Genomic DNA, 12,190 nt, shown 5'->3' with positions numbered 1-12,190 from the left:
AAAGAAAGGATGGTGCATGATCCACACACAAAATTGCACATACATACTCGTGTATTGTGTAATGACAGGATTCTGGGAAGAGCACTGTTTGGGATTCCATCATCATGAAATATCATAGACTGTACTTACATAAACCATAATTGTGCACCTTACCACAGCCTGTGCTATGTGGTGTAGCCTCTGCTTTTATTTGTACACCATGTTACAGTACTGACTATTGTAGGCTTCATATCTTAACACTACGGTAGTTAATTGTGTAGCTGAACACAGAGGCGCATAGAGAGTACACTGAAAACTTAATTGTTTAAAAGGTGCACGGGTGGGAGGGTGGGGGCTGGGAAGATGTCTCAATAGATAAAGCACTTTCTGTTCAAGTGTGAGGACCAAAATTCAGATCCCCAGTCTCCATACCTATGCTAAGCAAGCATGACAGTCACCTGAAATCCCAGAGGCTCAGAGACTAGCCCAGTTGACAAGTTCAGGGTTCAATTGTAAGACCCCGCCTCAGTAAATAAAATGGAGAGCAATCTAGGAAGACACTCAAGGTCCATGTTGTGCTCTAAGGCCTACACACACACACACACACACACACACACACACACACACACACAGTCACATGCAAACCACATACATACACACAAGAATATTGCACTGGTCTAAGGCACTTAGCATGAATAAGGCTGAGCAGCTGGATGGTTACCTGGTGATTTTGTGAACAATGTGGAGTAAACATAGAGACCCAAGCCATGGGTCTGCTGCTGTAGAATTTACAGGCAATGTGCATTGGGCCACAGTACATGTATTTTATGAAAACAATTGTAATCAATTACAAGTTAATCCTAGATTATTATAACATTTTAATGTAAATCTTTCTTAAATTTTTTAACTTTTGAACTTTTATAGTAACACAGCTTAAAACACATTAAGTAGCTACATAACATTGTCTCCCTTTTGCATTTTCATTGAGTAGTTACTTTGTACTTTTATATTTTTAATTCTTTAATGACATTTTAAGCATTCAGATGAGCAGTAGTGATTCATGGAAGCAGCATGACAGGTTGCCAAAGCCTGATAGGTTTAAAGATTGGCACACAGAGAAGCTGAGATCAGCTGGGCCGTGTAGTCTGGTGGAGACGCACCGGCATCAACCTGGAAACTCGCCACATTTAACATCTACAGTGCACGCTGAGGAAGAGGCTGACGAGGTAGCTTGGTAGGAAGTCTCTGTAGGTGAGAAGTCTTCAGGTTGGAGACATCTGGGAGGCAGAAGCTGCAGCTGATAGTTTCTACATACAATGTCAGCATCCCTCTGACCCTGACCTGGAGAAGGCTTTGCCATCGCCATGGGTCTGAGGCACTGGGGTCCTTGACATAGCCCTGCTCGTGCCAACAAAACAAATTCATTTAGATTTCATCTGCACTCCTCCCCAGGAGGATTCTGCCCTGGAACTACTAAATCCAGTACACAGTTGTCAGAGGCAGTTGTGGTATACAGTTGTCAGAGGCAGGTGTGGTATACAGTTGTCAGAGGCAGATGTGGTGTAAAGTTGTCAGAGGCAGTTGTGGTATACAGTTGTCAGAGGGAGTTGTGGTATACAGTTGTCAGAGGCAGTTGTGGTATACAGTTGTCAGAGGGAGTTGTGGTATACAGTTGTCAGAGGGAGTTGTGGTATACAGTTGTCAGAGGCAGTTGTGGTATACAGTTGTCAGAGGGAGTTGTGGTATACAGTTGTCAGAGGCAGTTGTGGTATACAGTTGTCAGAGGGAGTTGTGGTATACAGTTGTCAGAGGCAGTTGTGGTATACAGTTGTCAGAGGGAGTTGTGGTATACAGTTGTCAGAGGCAGTTGTGGTACACAGTTGTCAGAGGCAGGTGTGGTATACAGTTGTCAGAGGCAGGTGTGGTGTCAGTAGCGCCCTGTGTTCAGCAGCAAGCGTGGTACAAGTCTCAGTGTCCAACTCTGACTTCCTGACTACCCTCTGATCATCAGACTCTTAATCCTGATTTTCATTGTTTATCTGTGATTACATGAGTTACAATTGTCTTGTTCCCCTTTAAATTACCCAGGGTCAATTTCTAGTATTTACAGGTAAAGTTCCAAACCAGAAATCTAATAAAATGAAACTATGAGCACTGTGGTTTAGTATGTGGAGAGCTTCAGCGTCTTGAGCAAAGGACCGTTTGGTCTGACTGATGAATTGGACTACCTGAGGAGAGGGTGGATAGAGAAATGTCAAGATGTTCAGATCCTCCAGTGGAGAAGCTGAGTTCTGGACGAGAAAGTAGGATAGTAACTAGAGACAAACTTAAGGTCAGGACTTAACCTCAGGTGAGACACTCTGACATCTTTAAACCCTCGCCAGAAAGGTGCGTGAGGTTGAAAACCTGACAGAGGCAAAAAAGAGTCCAGAGTGAATTAGTTGAACCACAAAGCATGCTTATCTGTGTCCACTTCTTAAATTACTACCTAGGAACTACTTTTACAAAGAGATTTGAGCAGTGTGGCTCAAATGCACAGAGAGCTTATTGAAATTTGTGATTTTTAAAAAAACTAACATGAATTATAAGCTCTGCTGCAATACACCTCCCAGGGCCATGAAGCTGAGTGACATTGGCATTGCCATTAGAAAGCAATTAAGTAGGCATAGCTCATAGCCGTCATCTACTGGTTTTTAACATTTTCACAGGATATGCTGCAAGTTTTGTAGATGTATACTTAGGATTCTGGATGCCCTGAACATTAAAGCATGTCATATCAATCAAAATAAAAACAAAATAACATTCCCTTACAGACTCTACATGGCAAGCCCAGTGTTGGCACATCTTTGGGGTATTTATGAAGATGGAGAGGTTTGCCTTAATTCTACTCTCTACAGAATACTTTATATGAAATTAAGATTATAATGCTTTTTAAGGAATACACTAAATGAACTGAAATCTTCAGTGGCTACCTTGTCATTAGCACAAGTAACGTCTGGGAGAATAATTTCTCAAACAAAAGTAAATCTACTAAGGTTTTTTTTTAGCTATTTTGGAGGAAATAATATCATTGCTAAATACAAGGAAGATTTCTGAAGTATTTTCAACCAAGGATAAGGACATCTTTCCATTGGCTTTTTTTAAATCATGGCACCATGCTGTTCTTTGGCTTACCTTTAAAGACTGCTGGGTTTATCCACTTAGAAAAATATTTATCCTAGGGTTTGTAGCATTATGCAACTGCCTGGTTTTCCTAAACAATGTTCTTTCTTTCTTTTCTTTTTTAGTTTTGATGTGGCCATGGATTTAAGAATTCCTGGCATATTCACTCTGCAGTTTCAGTGTTTTTCAAGGTCATGTGACCATAGCTGAGGAATAGCACTGGGGAGGCTCAAGTTGCCTTTGTGAATTTCCCTTTGCTCAAATGAGTGTTCTGAGGCCAGACAGTTGAGCACATCTGCAGCAAATGAGTCTACCATGCTGTTTTCATTGAGTTGGGCTTCCGTACAAACACAGTACCTCAATCATTTAGGAAAAAATTTTTCCTTGAAAAAATCATAAATCCATTTGTCACCAAAATCAAGACTTACCAGCCCTTTTTATTATTACTTTTCTTGCTACACCAATAAAACTGGTTTTTGGAAAGGAAGAAATGAAATGAAACTAACAACTTATTTTAGGACAAATCAGGCCCTTTAAAGCCTGACTTTGCCATTCACCAGGTCAATCTGTGTTTAGTGTTGTCTTAAAAGAACACTGAGAATCTTGAGTTTCTCTTTTGTGGTTTGTACCCCAACACAGTATAAAAGGAAAAGCACTCTTCAGCAACAACCCCCAACCACATGGGAGCCTCGGTCCTGAGCATCCACAGCCCTGGTCATCTGTGACCTGTGACCTAGTCACACTCAAGAAACTTATGTTCCTGAGAGGATTCCATTCTGGCTTTAAGTGTTTTAGAAAGACATACTTATGGTGAACAAGCCTACACTGAACAAATCCTGTCAAGTCTTCGCTATGAAAGGCTGATTATCCAGTTAGAACTTGATCTCATTATAACTTTCTCCCTCTTTTGCTATGGCTGCTGTCATTGGGCAGATTTCCTGCTCATTAGGATCTCTTCCAGGACACAGTTCACATTGTGTGGCAGCTTATTAGCAGCAAAGTGAAAGATTTGCAAAAGGATAGAAGTTTCCTAGTTGAATCTTTAGTGAACCCCACCCTGTCAGATACAGCTCATACTCCATGGAATGGCGTTCCTTCAGTATCTGGCCTCTGTTTGTTTTGCTGAGCCAACATTCTGCTCTGCTCTTCATGAGTACTGTGCATTTCAAGTATAATAACAGCTAAGTTATCAGTGTTTTCTGGGTGTCAGACACTATTCGGTGTTGGTCGTTTATTAAGTTATTTAGCCCCATGAGGACAATGTAGCTATTATCTCCAGTTTACTAGGAGGAAACTAAGAGTCAGAAAGGCTAAAAATTTACCCGAGATCACACAGTCAACAAGCATGGGAACCAGAATTCAAAACCAGGAAATCAAGTTCAACGCCCTGTTCTTCACAGTGATGCTCCACTCCGTTATGCTTGCCTACTTCCTGAGTTATCTTTCCCAAAGTCTTTGTATTTCTCTGCTCATCTGCCTGACTCTTCTCATGCCATTTCTTCTTTCTGCTTAGAAATCTCTTCTACATTCCCATTTAGCCCTATGATGAATAGTTCCTTAACCTTTCAGGACTCAATCCAAACTTAATTTAACTTTAAAATAGACACCTGTCTGCTCAGAACTTCAGTACATTCATGGTGCTTTCTCCAGGAGGGAAGAGTTAATTTAGTTGCCAATTGTTTGTGTTGTTTTTGCTCAAGAGACTGTAAGCTCTTGTATATCAGGTCTTCTATTTTATTCTTCTTTGGATGCCTGGCACCTTGCACATTGTCAGGCTCATAGGAGAAGCCCTATAAATCATTGAGAAATGTTCTTCATATGGTAACTATAACGTGTGTTAACTAATTAACATCATAAACAGCATATATTAAATAAGTATGTCAATACCTAATTTATATGTTTTTCACTATAACCAAATGAAATGTTGTATGTAAAGGGCCTAACACAATATATGAGCTTATTGAGTCAATTTTTGTCTCTATCTAGTATTAAATACAAATGCTTATTCTAACACTACTTTAGTACACAAATGCTTGTTCAGTGCCTGATATGAGTGAGGAGTTATAGAATAAAGGGAACAAAAGCTAACCTCATGGAATGTACATGCAATAACAAGGAAGTGTTATCATTTGATCCTCGACAAAAATCACAATTAACGGATCAATATAACAGTCGGATACTAGACTATAACTAAATAAATAGATGGAGTAGATAGTTTCAAATCTTGTTTAGTACAAGGAAAGAAGCAGTTATGTGATAAAGCATTGTAGGGAAGCTTCCCTGTGAAGGTTATAATGGACCTGACTGAGACAAGATGGATTCAGACATGAAAAGGAGCCAAAATGAAAATGTCCATAGTCTGAAAGAGTTTGGCCCATTCGCAGGATTAGTGGAGGATGGAGTGAGTTACACCAGTGTGATATTAGTTACCTTTGATCTAGAAAGGTACACATTGATTTCCTCACAGCAATGAGAGATGAGACATGTGCAAGACACATGAGTCCTCTTCCAGGTCCCTGGTGGTCCTGTCATTGTGCATTTGGACCTAAGTAAAGGGGGTTCACACAGTTTCCTCTATATTGTAATGACATGTTCAGGTTTTTAAGGATTAGGAAATTATCATTTGTTCTAATTAAAATATGTAAGCAATGCCCGTGAGGTGCATTGCAATGCTGGTGTTTGTTGCATCTGAGTGGAAGGCTAGTTGCATAGTCTTGGAAGTAGACACAAATCAAGCACCACTATCCTTCCCCTTATGATATGCCTCAGTTTACTCTTGGTCCCTAAGCTTTAACATGTTTAGAGGTTTAAAACTGCTTTCCAACTTTTGCATAGAGCTCACACATAACTCTTACTCTAGGTCTCAACCATGTTGCTTTTGAGTGTAATCTAGGACAGTGTTATAAATGTGGCATAATTTATATGTGCTGTAGCCTTGCATATAACTACCCATAATTACTAGCCTAAGTATTTTTAAATGGCCACTTCTTTCCTAGGAGGGATATATTTAGTAAATCAAATAAAATGAGAATGTTCCCCTCAAGCAGAAGCTGTTTTAGCTGTTGCAGTAGAGGAGGAACCATGTTTTGTTTATGGCTCTTAGGTTTGCTGGCTTTAGAGGGAAAAATCTTGCATACTTGTATTGCCTAAAATAAAAAGAAATTTGGGGGTATTGTGCTAAATTTTTGTACAAAAGGAAGTAAAATTTTTATGTTCTCTTCTTACATAGTCAGTAACTTTATGAACATAACCCTATGTATATAAAAGTTGTGTAGAAATACAGAGGGCAAAAAAAAGAAAAGAAAAAGCTTTTCCTAGAAGTTTTCAAAGAAACATCAAATAATATGAAGTTCAATGTCATTAAGTTTTTTTTTTCCATTTGACTGAAAAATCAATAGAATTAGCATCATAAAATAACACAGAGAGACTTATATTAGGTACAATGCTGCTGGCCAATGACTAGGATTTCTTATCTGCTAGCTCTGTCATAATTATCAACCATAATTATTAATCTATATATTTTATAGACTTATCTTATTGAGGATGCTGGTGGCATTTGTCCATTCTTCTCGGGATCACCTGGCAACGACTGTCCTCACTATATTTCCCAGAATCCTCTTCCACTCCTAGTCCTGCCTAACTTGTTTCCCTATTGGCCCAACAGTGCTTTATTCATCAACCAATAAGATAAACATATACACAGAAGGACCTCCCCCATCACAGTAACTATATGAACATAACCCTATGTATATAAAAGTTGTGTAGAAATATAGAGGGCAAAAAAAGGAAAAAACTTTTCCTAGAAGCTTTTAAAGAAGCATCAAATAATATGAAGTTCAATGTCATTTTTTCCATTTGACTGAAAAATCAATAGAATTAGCATCATGAAAGCCTATAATTCACTCTGTAATTTTAAAGACATTGGCCTCTCAGCTGAGCCCTTCTAGTGTGTGTTTCCACCATTGTCCAGATTTTATTTACCACTGATTATTTCAAGATAGCTTGTTCAATACTAGAGAGAGATAGACTGTTAAAGCAAGGACCAGAGGGAGCAGTTGAGAAGCCATCTCTTCACTCTCCTCTGTTGTTATACACACCTGTGTTCCAAAAGCTCTGTTTTTCTTGTCATTGTCTACAGGAGAGCTGTCTTTCCATTCTTGGGTCTTTCCATTCCATTCAGAAAAGAAGACAAAGTCTTTCTTTCTTCCAGAGGAGAGAGGTCAAAGTGTAAAAATATTGCCCTCTTCCTTACCTGCTGTAAATCGAGAACAATAGAAGCATGGCTATGCCAGCCTCTGACACATAGAAGGTGTGCAGAGGAGAAAGGAGCCCACCGTGTGATACTTTTGTTGTCTTTAATCATTAAATCCAGGACCTCAGATTTCTCCTCAGAGTCTCTGGCTAACACCCATCACTTTCTGTCCTGTCAATTGGCGATGCTCTCCTAGAGGGCTCACAGCGCATTTCTATAGGGAGACAACCTTTGTGTGAGAATAATAGAGCTCCCAGACCATGAGGCATCATATACTCTTTCTGTCATACAAACCTTCTATTTTTGTCATTGGATAGTACCATTCAGTTATGAAAATGATAACAAATTGACTAGAGGATATTTTGTAGAATTGTTGGGAAATTTTTATAGTTTATACATGAGTGTGCTGCCATATTAGTCTTCTAAGACACAGGTAAGCTATTCATTGATTTCAGCATTCCTTACCAAAATGAATAATTATTATGGTTTTTGTTTATAAAACTCCCCTGTTTACCACTTTACTCAATAATTTGAAGCAAATCATCCACTGGAAGCCACTGAAGGGAATGCCTGGAATTAGCATCTGTTTCCCTTGAAAAACAAAATTAATCATCCATCTGTGTATCCCTAATAAAAAAAAAGTTTGTTCTTTGCTTGTCTGAAACACTCTCAGAACTTTGTACAGAACACTCTGCTACCATCCTCGAATTTCTCTCTAAGAAACCAACATGAGTGGTAAATGACGTGTAGTGTATTCATTAGGCTGTGCTGACTACCCAGTAGCTCAAGTAAAATTAGCTTTCTATGCAGCCTTAATGAAGTTTCTCATGACAACATTTTTTGCAAAATGTTTTACAAATTATCTGTTGACCTCAGAGCTGCTCAACAGTGTCTGGGTATCTGTGGTCCATGTCTTAGCAGAAGAGTATGTGTCTTTTATACTAGAAAAATAAGGATCTTTAAAAGTACCTAGAACTATGATGAAAGTGAAGCAATGCTGTTTTGGAATGGTGGCATCTTGAGATAGCCTACATCTAGCACTCTGTGCATAAGGCACATCTCCCTGTCACATTTGGGGAAAGGCAGCTCACATGCTGCAAGATAACCTATTAATTTTTTTTATTGTTATGCCAATAATTGCATTCACACATTAACTTTTTAAACAAGTTTAACTATAGAGTTACTTTGCTGGTCTAAGAACATTTGCTTTATTTTATTTTTCCTTCCTTGCATGCCTTCCATCTTTTACACCTGACATTTTAAGAATGTTGTAAGACATAGAGTCTTTAGGTCTTCTAGTGTTGAGTTTTTCTCCAGTGAGAGAAGATGCTTTGCATTAGAGTTTTGATGTTTCTTGGTTGGTTGTTGGATAGATGAATGATTGGTTGGTAGTCTTGGATGGGTGATTGCATAGTTAGGTGTAAGGGGTGCTGTTTTATTGGTGGTAATTTTTGTTTGTTGTTTGTTTGTTTTGAGACCGAGTCTCACTGCATGGTTCACATTTGGCCTCACAGTCACTAGGTAGCCCAAGATGGCCTTGAACTCATGATCCTCCTACCTCAATGTCCTAAATTCTGGGATTACCGACATATGGCACCATGTCCAGCTTAAACTTCACTTTTAAAACATCCCATTCTTATAAAGTTGCATTCTCAAATGAGATCTGGTCATTGACAACACCTAAATCTTCTTTGGCCGTTTTTGAAACTTTCCTGAAGTCTCAGGTGTGTCTTATAGGTAGGATGTTCCTTCATTTGCATGGATAGAATAGAACCATCTCATCTCCTGGTAGTTCTCATGATTCATATAGAAAGCCATTCCAGAACTATAGGTTTGCAGAGTATATTAAATCAATCTAAAACATATAGAAGGAAGCAAAGGAAAATAAATAGGACAGACTAAGACATTCAGGATAATGGGCTTGCAATATGTAAGAACTACAGCATCTATATCCAAACTCTACAATGTAGAGATCTCCCCTCAATAGCTAGATAGATGACAGATACATAGATACATATATAGATAGTAGATATATCTCTCTATCTCCTCACTTACTACTGTTCCTTTTTTCTCTTCCCACTGCCTTCTGTACCATTCCTGTCTTCTTTTGTCTGTCCTTTTCTTCTCCCTTCCTCTTTTCCTTCCCTTATAAGGGCTTTTGCATTCATAGTGGTTCAAACTACTAAGGTTCACTAAAGAAATGATGGGAGATAAAAGAGTGAATGTAGATGAGAACAAAAAATTCTTAAAAGTCTACACAAGGAATATGAACTTCTGTCCTGCAACTATCTGCCTTTAATCACTTGGCATAGTTTATTAATACTTAGGTGAGTCTTTTGTGGTCATAGAAAATCTACCTAGAAAAGGTATCTAAGAACATAGTTAGGTTCTGGGGAGATGGTTCAGCAGTTAAGAGTGGCTGTTGTACTTGCTGCTCTTTCAAAGGACCAGAGTTCATTTCTTAGTATCCTCATCTAGAAGCTCACAGCACCCTGCAACTCCAGCTCCAGGACACTGAGCACCCACCCTTGACCTCCATAGGTACCACACACATGTGTTCATACATACATGCAGACAGACACATGAACACAAATTTTAAATGTACAGAATAGATAATAGATTGAATTTTGCAATATATAGAAGTATAATGATTGCTGGGCAGTGGTGACACCTTTAATCCCAGCACTCCAGATGTAGAGGTAAGTGGATCTCTGAGTTCAAGGTCAACCTGGTCTACAGTGGCAAGCCCATTCTAGAGGAGAACTTAGCAGATTTATTAAGACTGAGTAGAAAAGGAGGGAAATTTAGAGTTTTGTAGAGGAATTTGTATGACAAAATAAAAGAAATGATATGCATTCACAATTTTAACATGCAATAATTGACTACAATTTTTTGTAATAAGTTCCACTAGTAAGAAAGATGGAGAAAGCAAAGTACTCTCTTTGGAGAGACAACCTTTAACTCACTGCAGTTAGTTCCCTATTGGCAGCTTTTTGCTTGTCTGTTAAACCCCCTGTTAGGATTCTGCATATTTTTCATACTCCATGTTTGAAAGTTCTTCTCACAGTGATAGGAACTTCTCAGCACATCAGTTTATGAGCATATGATCTTAATTGAACATATTCAGCGCATGGAAGGAATTTGTAGAATTCTATTAGATTTTTCCCTTGAGAGCTGTCTTTTAACATGCCATTATATTATAGCCTAGTCATTTCCAATTGAAGCTTATGTAGAAATTCCTCAACTATACAGTCAAGTGGATTGGGAAACACAAAATCTTCTTCCATCTACGTCTAAAATACGCACCTGAAACCCAACTCAGAAAAATCTAGCAGTTGCCTCACTATTGTCTTCATTTTGACAGTACAGGCAATGTATAATGCTTCTAGTGTTACCTGTGATTAGCTGTCAAAATTACATGTATTTTCATGTACAATCACTGTTTTCCTAAGTTATTTTGAGTTTTATTAATGAATAAGCATTGTAAAGTCTATTGCAAAGCCTAATTGTTTTTGCTTGCTTGCTTGCTTGCTTGCTTGCTTGGTTTTGGTTTTTTATTGTGTTTTGTTTGTTTTTTGAGATGGGGTCTTAAGTATTCCAGACTAGCCTCAGACTCACTTTGTCATCAAGGATGACCTTAAACTCCCAGTCTTTCTCAACCTTGTTAGTATCATTAGGGTCATAAGTGCAGACCACAACACCTGGTTTATGTAGTGCTGGGCATTGGTCATAAGGTTACAACCATTCTACCCACTGAGATAAATCCCATGTCATTTCTTTCTTTATATGACTTACTTTATTTTGGACAGATTTCAGATATATTTACTATGCTCTTATATACAGGGATTTTCTCTCATTTAGAAAAGTTTCCATCTCTGCTTCAAAATACATTAACAAAGCTATACTTATCCTAAGCCATCAAACATTGTGTAATTGAATGTCAATGTTTTGATTAAAAATTTTACACAACCAAAGAAGATTAAACCCACAAAATCCAATGGAATCCACTGTTGCCACACAGGTTGGATAATCTATATATAAAATTCAAATATGTTCCTCAGATCCCCTGCTGGCAATGACTACAATGAATATTTATAGCTTTAAACATCAGACTTTTCTCAAGCTTTGAAGTTTGTGCAGTAGATCTTTTCTTGGTCACATCCATCAGTTTTATGGCCTCTTAGAAGATTCTCCTTCAGGTTATGCTAATCTGTTTGTCATTAACTTCCTTGACAATAATCTTTCTTGCAGTCACCCACAGCTTTTCCATGCAGGTTAACTTTTCCATCATTTCAAGCTCATCTCTGAGTCCTCAAATGAACAACCTCGAAATATTACAATATTCCATTGACCTATCAAGAGCAAGGAAACTAGTTTAAAGTCATTTCCTATAGTCTCAAACAGTTGATTCTCTTACAGTGTCAACATTTCAAACAATATCCTCACTAAAAAGATAACCAATATTGAACAAGAGTTTTTTGACTATGATGTAGTCAGTCACCACAAACAAGGTTAAATCTTTGCTGAGCTGACAACTGAAAACTTAATTTTAGTTCAGCATTCTTTAAAAAGAGTGTGTGTGTGTGTGTGTGTGTGTGTGTGTGTGTGTGTGTGTGTGTGAGTGAGTGAGTGAGTTCTGCTATAAGACACTCCTTTTTAAAGTTTTTTACGTAAGGTTGAAATAGGTCTTTGGTCTGTGTTGACGGAATGTATCATATGCATTTTAGTTATAGATGTGGTTTCAGTACATAACAAACACAAGAGTTTGTCATCTAATTTGACAACAAAATAGTCTAC

At 38.2% G+C, this 12,190-nt stretch overlaps 1 protein-coding gene across 1 annotated transcript in view; it reads left to right on the top strand.

Moving 5' to 3' along the window:
* The window catches only part of LOC103158657 (collagen alpha-1(XXIV) chain-like), a 272,066-nt gene that overhangs the window by 212,180 nt on the left and 47,696 nt on the right, over positions 1-12,190 (top strand). The window lies entirely within an intron of this gene.

The sequence above is a fragment of the Cricetulus griseus genome (assembly GCF_003668045.3).
Source record: "Cricetulus griseus strain 17A/GY chromosome 1 unlocalized genomic scaffold, alternate assembly CriGri-PICRH-1.0 chr1_0, whole genome shotgun sequence".
In the NCBI taxonomy this organism is placed as follows: Eukaryota; Metazoa; Chordata; class Mammalia; order Rodentia; family Cricetidae; genus Cricetulus; species Cricetulus griseus.
Note: the sequence above shows the minus strand (reverse complement) of the source record. Positions and strands in the feature narration are given on the sequence as shown.